At 41.7% G+C, this 14,080-nt stretch overlaps 1 long non-coding RNA gene across 1 annotated transcript; it reads right to left on the bottom strand.

Moving 5' to 3' along the window:
* Positions 1-207: 207 nt before the first annotated feature.
* Positions 208-13,702, bottom strand: LOC137659454 (uncharacterized). The gene is made up of 3 exons (XR_011047541.1): positions 13,569-13,702; positions 12,681-12,821; positions 208-324 (listed from the first exon to the last, which is right to left on the bottom strand). It is a non-coding gene; the product is annotated as an uncharacterized lncRNA (long non-coding RNA).
* Positions 13,703-14,080: the final 378 nt, after the last annotated feature.

Genomic DNA, 14,080 nt, shown 5'->3' with positions numbered 1-14,080 from the left:
ATGACAAGTTATAGGGTACAAATCATTCAACCAGACCAATTTTGGATAATCCACAGTTGCATATTAGTAATTAACAATGGACACTACAAGAAGGTCGCTTAATGAAAGTGATAAGTTTCTCAAGAGCTACATTAATCATTTATCTCCTGGCACGTACCTCGGTAACTCGTTCGCCTGGCATTCACATGGCAGCAGATTTTTACCAGGCAGGGACCAAGCGTTTAATCCATTCACTCGGGCTGGGCACCACAGGGTTGGGCTTGCCCAAACATTCTTGTGTGCATCTCTCCGGATGTTACAGGAACTGACACCAGATACCTCTTCCTTTTAAAGAACCAAGAGATGGCTAAACTCATGAAAAACAGACAAAGACTATGACTAAATTAATTTGTTACACAAGGTTAACTTTAACATGCAAGAAACTTTGAAAAATGTTATTTTGATTATAAAATAAATTTTTGAATATACTTACCCGGTGATTATATAGCTGCAACTCTGTTGCTCGACAGACAACTCTACGGTAAAAACTCGCCAGCGATCGCTACACAGGTTGCGGGTGTGCCCAACAGCGCCATCTGTCGACAAGATACCCAGTTCTCAATGTAAACAAAGACTCAATTTTCTCCTCGTCCCACTGCGTCTCTATTGGGGAGGAAGGGAGGGTCATTTAATTTATAATCACCGGGTAAGTATATTCAAAAATTTATTTTATAATCAAAATAACATTTTTCAATATTTAACTTAGCCGGTGATTATATAGCTGATTCACACCCAGGGGGGTGGGTAGAGACCAGCAATATATGTTTACACTTTTATGAGCTAAGCGTTTTTATTTCATTTTAGAAGTTATCAAAATAACAAAAACAAAATAAATAGGTACCTGGTAAGGAAGTCGACTTGAACAATTACTCTGCCTTTTAAGTACGTCTTCCTTACGGAGCCTCGCGATCCTCTTAGGATGCTGATCGACCCCTAGGATCTGAAGTATCAAGGGTTGCAACCCATACAACAGGACCTCATCAAAACCCCTAATCTAGGCGCTCTCAAGAAATGACTTTGACCACCCGCCAAATCAACCAGGATGCGAAAGGCTTCTTAGCCTTCCGGACAACCCAAAAAACAACAATAAAAACATTTCAAGAGAAAGATTAAAAGGGTATGGAATTAGGGAATTGTAGTGGTTGAGCCCTCACCCACTACTGCACTCGCTGCTACGAATGGTCCCAGTGTGTAGCAGTCCTCGTAAAGAGACTGGACATCCTTTAGATAAAAAGACGCAAACACTGACTTGCTTCTCCAAATAGGTTGCGTCCATTATACTTCGCAGAGATCTATTTTGCTTAAAGGCCACGGAAGTTGCGACAGCTCTAACTTCGTGTGTCCTCACCTTAAGCAATGCTTGGTCTTCCTCACTCAGATGTGAATGAGCTTCTCGTATTAACAGTCTGATAAAGTAGGATAAAGCATTCTTTGACATAGGCAAAGATGGTTTCTTAACTGAACACCATAAAGCTTCAGATTGGCCTCGTAAAGGTTTAGTTCGCTTTAAATAGAACTTAAGAGCTCTCACAGGGCATAAGACTCTTTCTAGTTCATTGCCTACCATATTCGATAAGCTGGGAATATCGAACGATTTCGGCCAAGGTCGAGAAGGCAGCTCATTTTTGGCTAGAAAACCAAGTTGTAGCGAACATGTAGCTTTTTCTGACGAAAATCCGATGTTCTTGCTGAAGGCATGAATCTCACTGACTCTTTTAGCTGTGGCTAAGCATACCAGGAAAAGTGTCTTTAAGGTGAGATCTTTCAGGGAGGCTGATTGTAGCGGCTCAAACCTGTCTGACATGAGGAATCTTAGTACCACGTCTAAATTCCAACCAGGTGTAACCAAACGACGCTCCTTCGTGGTCTCAAAAGACTTAAGGAGGTCCTGAAGATCTTTATTGTTGGAAAGATCTAAGCCTCTATGCCGGAAGACTGATGCCAACATGCTTCTGTAGCCCTTGATAGTGGGAGCTGAAAGTGATCGTTCTTTTCTCAGGTATAAGAGAAAGTCAGCTATTTGAGCTACAGAGGTACTGGTCGAGGATACAGATACTGACTTGCACCAGTTTCGGAAGACTTTCCACTTCGATTGGTAGACTCTAAGGGTGGATGTTCTCCTTGCTCTAGCAATCGCACTGGCTGCCTCCTTCGAAAAGCCTCTAGCTCTCGAGAGTCTTTCGATAGTCTGAAGGCAGTCAGACGAAGAGCGTGGAGGCTTTGGTGTACCTTCTTTACGTGTGGCTGACGTAGAAGGTCCACCCTTAGAGGAAGACTTCTGGGAACGTCTACTAGCCATCGAAGTACCTCGGTGAACCATTCTCTCGCGGGCCAGAGGGGAGCAACTAGCGTCAACCTTGTCCCTTCGTGAGAGGCGAACTTCTGCAGTACCTTGTTGACAATCTTGAACGGTGGGAATGCGTATAGATCTAGATGCGACCAATCTAGGAGAAAGGCATCTATATGGATTGCTGCTGGGTCCGGGACTGGTGAGCAATATATTGGGAGCCTCTTGGTCATCAAGGTGGCCCAAAGTCTCTTGCATACATCCTTGTGGAGGGTCCATTCCGTTGGAATTACTTGCCCTTTCCGACTGAGACAATCTGCCATGACATTCAAGTTGCCTTGGATGAACCTCGTTACTAGTGATATGTTTTGACCTTTTGACCAGATGAGCAGGTCCCTTGCGATCTCGTACAACGTCAGTGAGTGGGTCCCTCCTTGCTTGGAGATGTACGCCAAGGCAGTGGTGTTGTCCGAGTTCACTTCCACCACTTTGCCTTGAAGGAGAGACCTGAAGCTTTTCAAGGCCAGATGTACTGCCAGCAGCTCCTTGCAGTTGATATGCATGATCCTTTGACTCGAGTTCCACAGTCCTGAACATTCCCGACCGTCTAATGTCGCGCCCCAGCCTACGTCCAATGCGTCCGAGAAGAGAACGTGGTTGGGAGTCTGAACAGCCAGGGGAAGACCCTCTCTTAGGTTGATACTGTCCTTCCACCAAGTCAGGCAAGACTTCATCTTTTCGGAAATGGGGATCGAGACCGCTTCTAGCGTCTTGTCCTTTTTCCAGTGAAAAGCTAGATGGTATTGAAGAGGACGGAGGTGTAGTCTTCCTAATGACACAAATTGTTCCAGGGATGATAGCGTCCCTACCAGACTCATCCACTTCCTGACTGAACATTGTTCCTTCTTCAGCATGTTCTGGATGCATAACTGGGCTTGGCTTATTCTGGGGGCCGACGGAAAAGCCCGAAAAGCTAGACTGTGAATCTCCATCCCTAAATACACAATAGTTTGGGATGGGACCAGTTGTGACTTTTCCATATTGACAAGGAGACCCAATTCCTTGGTCAGATCTAGAGTCCACTTTAGATCCTTCAGACAGCGACGACTGGAAGAAGCTCTGAGAAGCCAGTCGTCCAAATAGAGGGAGGCTCGGATGTCCGATAAATGAAGGAATTTGGCTACATTCCTCATCAGCCTCGTAAACACAAGAGGAGCTGTGCTTAGGCCAAAGCACAGGGCTTGAAACTGGTAGACAACCTTTTCAAAAACGAATCTCAGAAAAGGTTGGGAGTCCGGGTGGATGGGGACGTGGAAGTAGGCGTCCCTTAGGTCTAAAGAGACCATCCAGTCTTCCCTTCTGACCGCTGCTAAGACTGACTTTGTGGTCTCCATGGAGAACGTCTGCTTTGTGACAAAGACATTCAGAGCACTGACGTCTAGCACCGGCCTCCACCCTCCTGTCTTCTTTGAAACCAAGAAGAGTCGGTTGTAGAATCCCGGAGATTGAAGGTCCGAGACTTTGACCACCGCTCCCTTCTCTAGTAAAAGAGACACTTCCCGTTTCAAGGCTCGTCTCTTGTCTTCCTCTCTGTACCTGGGAGAGAGATCGATGGGAGACGTTGCTAGAGGGGGTTTCCGTACAAAAGGGATCTTGTACCCCTCTCTGAGCAACTTCACAGATTGTGCATCTGCGCCTCTCTTCTCCCAGGTCTGCCAGAAGTTCTTGAGTCTGGCTCCCACTGCTGTCTGAAGATGCGGGCAGTCAGACTCTGCCCTTATAGGACTTGGATCCTTTCTTCTTTCCTCGTTTCCCTTCGGCACGAGCACCTCCTCTGCTGGAGGCTCTGCCACGAAAGGGCGGAATAAAACGGGACGCTGGAGTGTCCATCCTTGGTCTAGCTGACAAGGTAGGCAAAGGGGGAGCTTTGCGAGCGGAGGACGCAACAAGATCGTGAGTGTCCTTCTGCACCAATGAAGCGGCTATTTCCTTAATCAGGTCTTCTGGAAAAAGGCACTTGGAAAGAGGAGCAAAGAGAAGCTCAGATCTCTGGCACGGTGTAACTCCAGCTGAAAGGAATGAGCATAGGTTTTCACGCTTTTTAAGGACTCCGGACACAAATGATGCAGCAAGCTCATTAGACCCATCACGTACGGCCTTGTCCATGCAGGACATAATGAGCAAGGAAGTCTCTTTCTCTGTCGGAGAGATCTTTCTGCTTAGGGCTCCTAGACACCAGTCTAAGAAGTTAAAAACTTCGAAGGCCCTAAAGATACCTTTCAAAAGGTGGTCCAGGTCCGAAGATGACCAACATATCTTTGAGCGTCTCATGGCAAGGCGGCGGGGAGAGTCTACAAGACTTGAGAAGTCGCCCTGGGCAGAGGCAGGAACTCCCAAGCCGAGAACTTCTCCCGTGGCATACCAGACGCTCGATCTAGAAGAGAGTCTAGCAGGGGGAAACGCAAAGGCTGTCTTCCCTAAACTCTTCTTGGACTGCAACCATTCTCCTATCACCCGCAAAGCTCTCTTGGACGAGCGTGCGAGGACGAGTCTAGTAAAGGCAGGAGTGGTAGACGGCATGCCTAACACAAACTCTGACGGCGGAGAACGAGGAGCCACAGAAACAAACTGGTCCGGAAACAGCTCTTTGTAAATGGCCAAAACTTTCCTAAAGTCCAAAGAGGGTTGAGTAGACTTAGGCTCGTCCAAATCTGATTGTGGTTCATCTGTGTGTGCAGCAACATCATCATCAGAAAGTCCCTCATCCGACAACTGATGAGGAAACGGCAACGGAGTGGGTAACGGCTGGTTCGCTGAGTCCGGTCGCACGGGTGCATGCGTGACTGAGCCGGACGCAACGTCATGGAACTGCTGCCCAGTCTGTGAGCTGGCAACAACCATGGCAGCGCGGGGACGCACAGCGTCTACTCCAGACTGTCTGGACTGATGTGGGTGCGCAGTGGAAACCACACTGGGTTGTTGAACCTCCAGAACGTCAACGGCAACCTCCGTGCGTCGCTTAACGTCAACATGCGTCTGGCAGATCACACTGGAACGCATGGGTGGAGGAACTCTCTCAACTGGTGTGCGTGAGAAGGTTACCTCAGCGTCCACAGGACGCACAACCGATCGTGTGGAAGGTTGTAGGCTAGGTACTGCACTAGCTGGTGCGGCAGCAACCTTCTCCGCACGAAAGTCCTGCATTAGAGACGTCAGTTTAGACTGCATGTCTTGCAGTAGAGACCACTTAGGGTCTACGGGAGCAGGTGCGGCGACAGGCGGTGTTACTGTCTGAAGCGGTACCGCTTTGCCTCTCTTAGGCGGTGAGCAGTCATCGGATGACGGCAGCGAGTCCGAACTGACCCAGTGGCTACAACCGGGCCGTTGGACTTGCGCTGAAGGGACCGACTTGCGTTTTAACGGTCGTGAGACCTTGGTCCATTGTTTCTTGCGAGAAACACCTTCCGAAGACGAGGTATAAATGGGCTCTCTCGTCTTAGTTAGGTAGGAGCGATCTTGGGTAGATACGCCCGGTACCCCGGAGGGAACGTCTGTTCGCTGATTAAAGCCTCTCGAACCCATTTGTCGTACGACATTGCTTCTCCCCTGGACTTGGGAGCTTGCAAGAGGTCCCGGACTAGGAGGACGACAGGCACGAACAGACGAACCCTCAAGCGCAACACTATCCACAACACTATCACTCGGCACTTTAGCACTTCCCACTGCACTTTTGCACTTAAGCTCCTTCACATCCGCCATGAGCTGATTACGGTCACTAGCAAGGGACTCAACTCTCTCACCCAGAGCCTGGATGGCACGCATCATATCAGCCATCGATGGTTCCTGAGTGCCAGGAGGGGGCTTAGGAGCAACCACTACAGGGGAAGGAATAGGTTGTGGGGCATGAGGAAAGGAAATATCAATAGAACGAGAAGAACTTCTCCTAACTCTATCTCTCTCTAGCCTACGTGTATACTTTTGAAATTCGATAAAATCGAATTCCGAAAGGCCAACACACTCCTCACACCGATCTTCCAATTGACAGGTTTTATCCCGACAATTGGAACAAACAGTGTGAGGGTCGATAGAAGCCTTCGGAAGACGCCTTGAACAGTCCCTAGCATTGCACTTCCTAAATTTGGGGACTTGTGAAGGGTCAGCCATTTTGAATTGGTCAAAGGGAAATTCAAAAAACTATCAAAAAGTCATCAACAAAGAATCCGTTATCAAAAAGAGTTCAAGGATTTGTGTGAAGAGAAACCCTGCACAGCGAAAGCTCAAAACTAGAATAAAGTACTTCACCAATTAGATGTGAATAAACTCCAGTTTAGCAACAGCGAGTAAGTACGTCTTGTCGACACCTCGACAGAGAGAAAATTGAGTCTTTGTTTACATTGAGAACTGGGTATCTGGTCGACAGATGGCGCTGTTGGGCACACCCGCAACCTGTGTAGCGATCGCTGGCGAGTTTTTACCGTAGAGTTGTCTGTCGAGCAACAGAGTTGCAGCTATATAATCACCGGCTAAGTTAAATATTGAAAATGCAGGCATTAAATGGTTCAATAAAACATGTAGTGAACCTAATGGTTTAACCTTGATTCTTGCAATATCAAACAAGCAGTTATGCCACTTTGAAATAGATATAAAATTAGCAAGACACCCTTATTAAACCTATTCCTGAAATAGCTTACAAAGAAGGATACAGATTCAGGTAGTGTTATTAGATACTATGAAAAGTTTTCTTTACATATCGATTACAAATTTGAGAAGTTGTTTTAAATTTTACATGGTTACAGTGTTTAAAACTACAATTGAAAAAAAAAAAAAAAAAAAAAAAAAAACCCATAATTTTAATCAGAAATTCTAAGAAAAATATACCGTTCTCAGCCGTATTTCAGTAAAATACAGTTGACCGGATTGTTACCTTACTTTTTTTATTATCTTTTATGGATTGGTGACTGTAATACATACATACACTGTACCAAGGCAATTCCCCCAATTTTGGGGGGTAGCCGACATCAAACAAATGAAACAAATAAGGGGACCTCTCCTCTCTATATTCCTCCCAGCCTGACAAGGGACTCAACTGAGTTCACCTGGTACTGCTAGGGTGCCACAGTCCACCCTCCTACGTTATCAACCACAGATGAAGCTTCATAACGCTAAATCCCCTACTGCTGCTACCTCCGCGGTCATCCAAGCACCGGAGGAAGCAGCACGGCCTACCGGAACTGCGTCAAAATCGCTCGCCATTCACTCATATTTCTAGCACGCTCTCTTGCCTCTCTCACATCTATCCTCCTATCACCCAGAACTTTCTTCACTCAGACTGTAATCTCACCCCTTTATGTCAATATATGTTTTTAAAACAGTAAATGCCTAGCAAAATTTATTCCAGGATTTTCACTTTTTTTTGTTACGGCAAATTTATAACAGTGTACGTAGCTAGGACAGAAGGACTAAATACTTTCAAAATTTAAAGCCATCAGTTTACATTACTTTGGCATACATAGCCTATGCACCATTCATAGACAATTCAACTTGGTATGTAGCCCACAGTACTCAAGTACTTTCATTGACCCCTTAAATCATTGTCCATGCTTGACAATTTCTTTCTATCATATTTTTCCTGGAAACCCAATTTCACTTGAAAAAGAAATTCACCTACTTAAAACTTAGCCTTTTCATTTTCAACGAAACCTGGCAACGTCTAATCTCTATAACATGAAAACCTTTGTTATCTATTCTATCCAACCTTTATACTTACTCAAATTTGTTAATCGTAGCCAGCTTCCATGTTATATCTTAACCCTTTAACCCCCAGGCTATTTGGAAATTTCCAACCCTTAACCCCCAGGGGTTATTTTTTTTCAAGCACATTTTGCAGTGTATCGTTTTTAAATTGCTCTAACAGCCTTAATTTTCGTCATAGAGAGGTCAGGTTGGTCTCATTCTCTTGGAAAATGCCCGAAGTTTTTCAAAAAACTATCAAAAATATGCAAAAAAAAAAATTTGAAGTCCATGGTGGTAAAGGGATGGCTTTTGTGAAACGTACCAGTACGTCCTTTGGGGGTAAAAGGGGTAATTACTTATATTGAAATATATATCTGCAAAACTATTTAACCTAAGATTTGTCAAGATAACAGGTGTCTCCAAGGATGTGAAATTTCTTAGCCTAGTATACCTGTACATTTTAAAGAGGAATACTTGGCCTCAGTTAAATCACGGTAAGACCACAACGTAACGCCTATTTTGCGAGGTACCCAAATTGAAGTTCCGAACATAGTTTCATTTAGAAAAATATATTTGAAGGCTTCGTAAAAACTTTGCTATCTTAAATATAATAAAATTACAGCTGTATTTGTTCGCTTTTTGTACGAAGGTCAAGAAGAGTCTGTACAGCCCAAAAAGAATAATTTATGAAAAAGATCCAATACGACTTTCTTTTAAAGGGGGATGTGGGTAAGAAGCCCATGATAAGTGAAGACAATATTAATAAGAAAACTCTGACATAAGCCCAAGGACTCCAACAGGGAAAACTAGCCCGTGAGGAAAGGATCTACGGAAATAACTAAACTATACAAAAAATTATGAACAATTAAAATATAGAGAAAATTAACATTAAAACAGACCTGTTTATAATAATAAAAAAACTTTTCTTAACATTAAGGGGTTGAAAATAAGGGAGGGTATTATTGTAGTGTATTACAGGGCAATGTAACCTAGGAAAAAAAACTACATTTTCTTATAGAAATAATTGCGCTCTTCGAAAATGAAACTCGTTCTCGTCGCAAATGAATAGTTTCAGATACAGATATAGATATATATATATATATATATATATATATATATATATATATATATATATATATATATATATATATATCCTACGATAATGGGGGACCCCCACTGGGAACTCAGGGTTTTGGGTGGGGAAAACATACTGGGGAAACGATATATAATCATAAAACAAGCCTTTACTTCTCTATACATTACCTTCTTGAATGTATAATAAACGGAGGAAAATACAAAACAGTATGGCTGGATAAATTTTGGAGGTGCCGTTGCTAAGACACTGTCTCATGAAAAAATACAGTAACCAGTGTTGCCAAGGTGTACAGTGAACCCTCACTACTTCGCGGTTCGACCATCGCGGATTCACCACTTCGCGGATTTTTTTCATAACCCATATATATATATACATATTGGTAATAACAAAATCAACATACTGTACTGAATAATCAATATAATCGATGCAAAAACTAACCTATACACAGATGTGTACAGTAAATGCGTTTGTTTCTTCATTATGATCAGAGAAACGTAAACAAAACATTGGTTGCCATTTTTTATCGTGCTTTTGGCGTGTTTAGGAAACGCATGATATAAAATCGCCTTTAATATTTGTGCCTGTTTTAGTTTAGGGTACTGTAGTACATGCATTAAGTGTTCTGTACATTAAAGGGTAGTTTGTTAACAGTACTACGTACAAGGAAAGGTTTTAAAAGTCTGAATATACATGTTAAATAAATAGGTAAATATGGTGTCACTACTTCGCGGATTTTCACCTATCGCGGCCGGGTCTGGAACCTATCTACCGCGATAAACGAGGGTTCACTGTAATGTAGATCAAATGTTAACGTATCATGCTAACATTAGCAGTGTTTTTCATTTAATTTTTCTCATTCTACTAGCTCGTTGTAGACGCCCTTGTACGTACGTTTGAACATAGCAGGTTTCAACTTTCTGCGCAAAAATCCCGCCTCCCTACGCAGACTTTTCCCCCACCAATAGGATTTCTTCTTCTCTAATCATGATGTAAGTATTCGTCTCTCTTCCAGCTCTGTTCAAGTCTATTACTTGATTAGTTATGTAATACCCTCGTATACATATTACGTTTGACCCCAGTATTACTCGTTTTATTATCCGATACCTTATAAAATCACCTCATTTTATATACTGTACCCATCAAATATTTATCATACATTCCATTTTATCTTCATATATTACTTTTATACATTTTGTTATTACCTTGTCACTCCTATATTTCACATAAATACTTGCTCTGGACAAGTTTCCCATTCTGTTCATTCATGTTTACTCTCTAGACTCCGTTGCTTTTCCGTTAACCAATCACGAACCCATACGTATGTAAAGAGTTGCACAGGGGGGGTTAATATTTCCCTACCCCCACCTTCCAACAAGCCCCTTTCCAAGGAAACCTTTGACCAAGTCAGGTCTTTGTTAGTTCAAGTGTTGTCTTTTGCGTATTTTACGATCTAAGTATTAGAAAATTGTAACCGCTTCAGCAATCCATACTTGAAACTATTTTGGTGTATTCCAATGTTGATAATTTTCTTAAATCACGTAAAGTAATATACCAACTTTTACAGAGTTCCAAGTGCAGTGCTAATCTCAGGCAAAACACTTAAGACACCACAGACTCAGTCACAACACCCCCCTTGACCCCTAAGTTACGACGTCACGGTCATAAAAGTTAGTCATTACTTTCTTTAACTTTAACGTGTTAGTTTTATTATATTTTGTTAAGAGTGCGAAGCTCAGCATTACCAATTGCCAATGCATACGAGGGTGATGTTTTATTTTCCTGTGATCGTGAGTGAGGAACAAGAACCATTATATTTAACGCTGGTAATGTTAGCATGCGCAGCTCAACATTACCGCTTGCCAGTACATACGAGCTTGATGTTTTATTTTCATGCGAGTGAAGCGAGCTAATGGCGAAACAAGAACCATTATATATAATGTTATCGTAACAGTGCTAACGTTACCGTAACGTGAGTGAAGTGATATAACAATGGGTTTGTGACCTGGGAACTTCTACGGTAGGTTAGGTGGGTTTGTTAGGTTCTGTACCCTTTTTGTACTTTTTTATATAGTGTAAAGGGTATATGGAAAAATTCTTTAAAATACACACGATAATAATACCGTGTAACGTTGGTAACGCTGTGTATCACTGTAACGTTGGTAACGTTGCTAATGTTACTGTTCGCAGTACATACGTAAGTTAAGTGACACCAAATTTGAACAAGTCATTATATTTAAGTATTTTAACAAAATATATATAACAAAAGACATTATATTTAATAATTTTAACAGAAAATATATGTTTTCCTGTAGAAAATAACGTGATTTAACCAGTTTTCACCTTCATTTCATCCCTGATAACAGCAACCAATTTGGCAACTTAAAGTTAGTCGAATTGACTGATCTGTTTGTTTGCGGTTGAAATGAAGGTCAAATTCGGTTAAATCACGTCATTTACTATAGGAAAACATTATCTGTTCAAAATAACACCCTGTAATACAATACAACTTTACCTAAGGGAGTTATGGGGCATGACAGTCATCATACATACACCCTGAATGCCTTAAATAGTGGGCCTCATTACCTGCCCAATGGTACATCGAAGTAACGCTGCACGGAACAAATTTGCATTAAAATATTATGCAAGTGAAGCAGACCATTCTGAATTGGTGTAAAGAAAACGGTCCTCAATAGAGCTACCTAGGACGCAGTGACTCGGTAGGGGTTGGTTCAACCTGTTATTACTATTACTGGCCAAGATACAACCCTAGTTGGAAAAGCAAGATGCTATAAGCCCAAGGGCTCCAATTGATAACCGCGGGCCATCCGGGTAACTGAGCAGTCACGTGACTTCCCGCACGTGGCGCAGTGAAAACAAACCACATTTTAACATGGTGATGCATGAACGGTCGTCTGTTAAAGCTAAATTATTCGCCATTATGCCTTCATCATGTGTTATTTTTAACTGCAAGAATCACAATATGATGCAAGGAAAGATGTTGCATTTTTACAAGTTCCCCAGTCGTAGCAGAAGCCCGGATAGGAGGGATAAGTGGCTTGCAGCATGCGCCAGCAAATGAATCCAAATGGACACAAATGGTCCCCACTAAAGAGTCGGGTTATTTGTAGTGAACACTTTATCTCAGGTATTTATGAAATTTAACATATTTTAATAAAATTTAACATTCTGGTGGTTGGTGTTCCAACAGTATGTCTATTGGTGTTCATTATGAATTTATATTAAATTGCCAAAATACAGGTAAACCCAACATGACTGAGAAAGAACACCCAGACTACATTCCATGCATACTGCCTTTCAAGAAAGACAGCTATGCCAAAGCCAAACGACAACTTGAGAGGTATGAGCGAAATGACAAGAGAAGGCGATTGGTTTATGAGGCCAGCAGTAATACACCTCACACTTGTGTGCTGTAAACAGTTCAAAATAATTATTGTTTATCATCATTTTTAACTTGCAAGTGTTGCTGGAAGTTAGAACAGTTGTATTTTATATCTTATTACTCACCTGAAGCATTTAACTTTATATTGTAACGTGTTTTAGCAGCTCCATCCAAAGAATTAACGTAATCGTAAGCCATTGCTCTGGTTTGTTTTCACTTCGCTTGATTCCTGCGCCAGCGGTTACGACATCGATGACGTCAGCCCACTGAGGAAAGGAAATAAGGAAATTAATAAATGAGAAATCAACAATAAATCTTTCAAAAAAACAGTATCAATGTCAAACCATATATTATTATTATTACTTGTCAAGCCACAACCCCAGTTGGAAAAGCAGGATGCTACAAGCCTAGGGGGCTCCAACGGGGGAAACGGCCCAGCGAGGACAGGAAACAAGGAAAAATAAAATATTTAAGAGTAACAAGAAATACGATTATGTTAAGTTTTCTGACCGATTCCCACCTAGGGACCGAATTGGGACCCCATTACTACTGGGATACGTAGGGTGGTAGATATCGAACAATTTAAAACTAAAAGAAAGATAATTTTCATGAAAAAATACAACGAATGGGCGCTAAAGAAAAATGACCACAGCTTCAACTCGATATCCTAAAGGGTTCACAAAGAGGGAAATTAAAATTTTGGATTGGCAGCCATCTTGCCATACACGATTATATCTTCAAGCAAATTGGTCAATATTTCCACATAGGTTGCATAATATAAATATCAAGTTAATTTCGGAGTGGCACTTTGTTTATACCTCACCTTGGCACAAAATCCAAAGCAATTTTCGTAAAATAATAGACTTTTACATATGACTTCCAACTTTGTGGCTTCATAGCTAAGTTTTGACATGGTCACATGCCACACTTTCGTAATAATCACTGCATAAAAAAGGCATTTAGCATAAGGGATGTAGTGTATGTGATATAATAATAAACATGAAATAACTTACATTTGACTAATCTTTGAAGGTTTGCAGGAAAAACGAAAAAACAAAAAATGCTGGACTTCAGGGAAACAAAAGGACACACTCGGGACTCGCCATGTTGGAAGTTTAGACTTGGAACTTTGGAAGGAGTCGAAGGACACCGTTCCTGTTCCAGGTTACACCATTTAGTCAATCTTTACAACGGCTCGTATAGTAATCCTGAGATGTATTTTAGAGTTCATCATTATTTACTTTTACATTATTCTAACTTGAGTATCTCACCATAGTCTAATCTCAAGACATTTAATGATAATAGCAGACAAATTTATTCTGGTAACCAAAGGTAAATGAATGAAATCAAATAATACAGATAGTTCCATTGTATCATGCAAACTTAAGTTCTATTTTTCATAATATAGTTCGTGTATTAATTAAATAATTTAACATTGTTTATGATTTTGTGGACACAACAATATAAGACATATATATTGAAAAGTAGAATTACTTTAATTAGTAGTAATGGTTTTATTTAATTG

This window comes from Palaemon carinicauda, chromosome 20 (assembly GCF_036898095.1).
Source record: "Palaemon carinicauda isolate YSFRI2023 chromosome 20, ASM3689809v2, whole genome shotgun sequence".
Lineage (NCBI taxonomy): Eukaryota > Metazoa > Arthropoda > Malacostraca > Decapoda > Palaemonidae > Palaemon > Palaemon carinicauda.
Note: the sequence above shows the minus strand (reverse complement) of the source record. Positions and strands in the feature narration are given on the sequence as shown.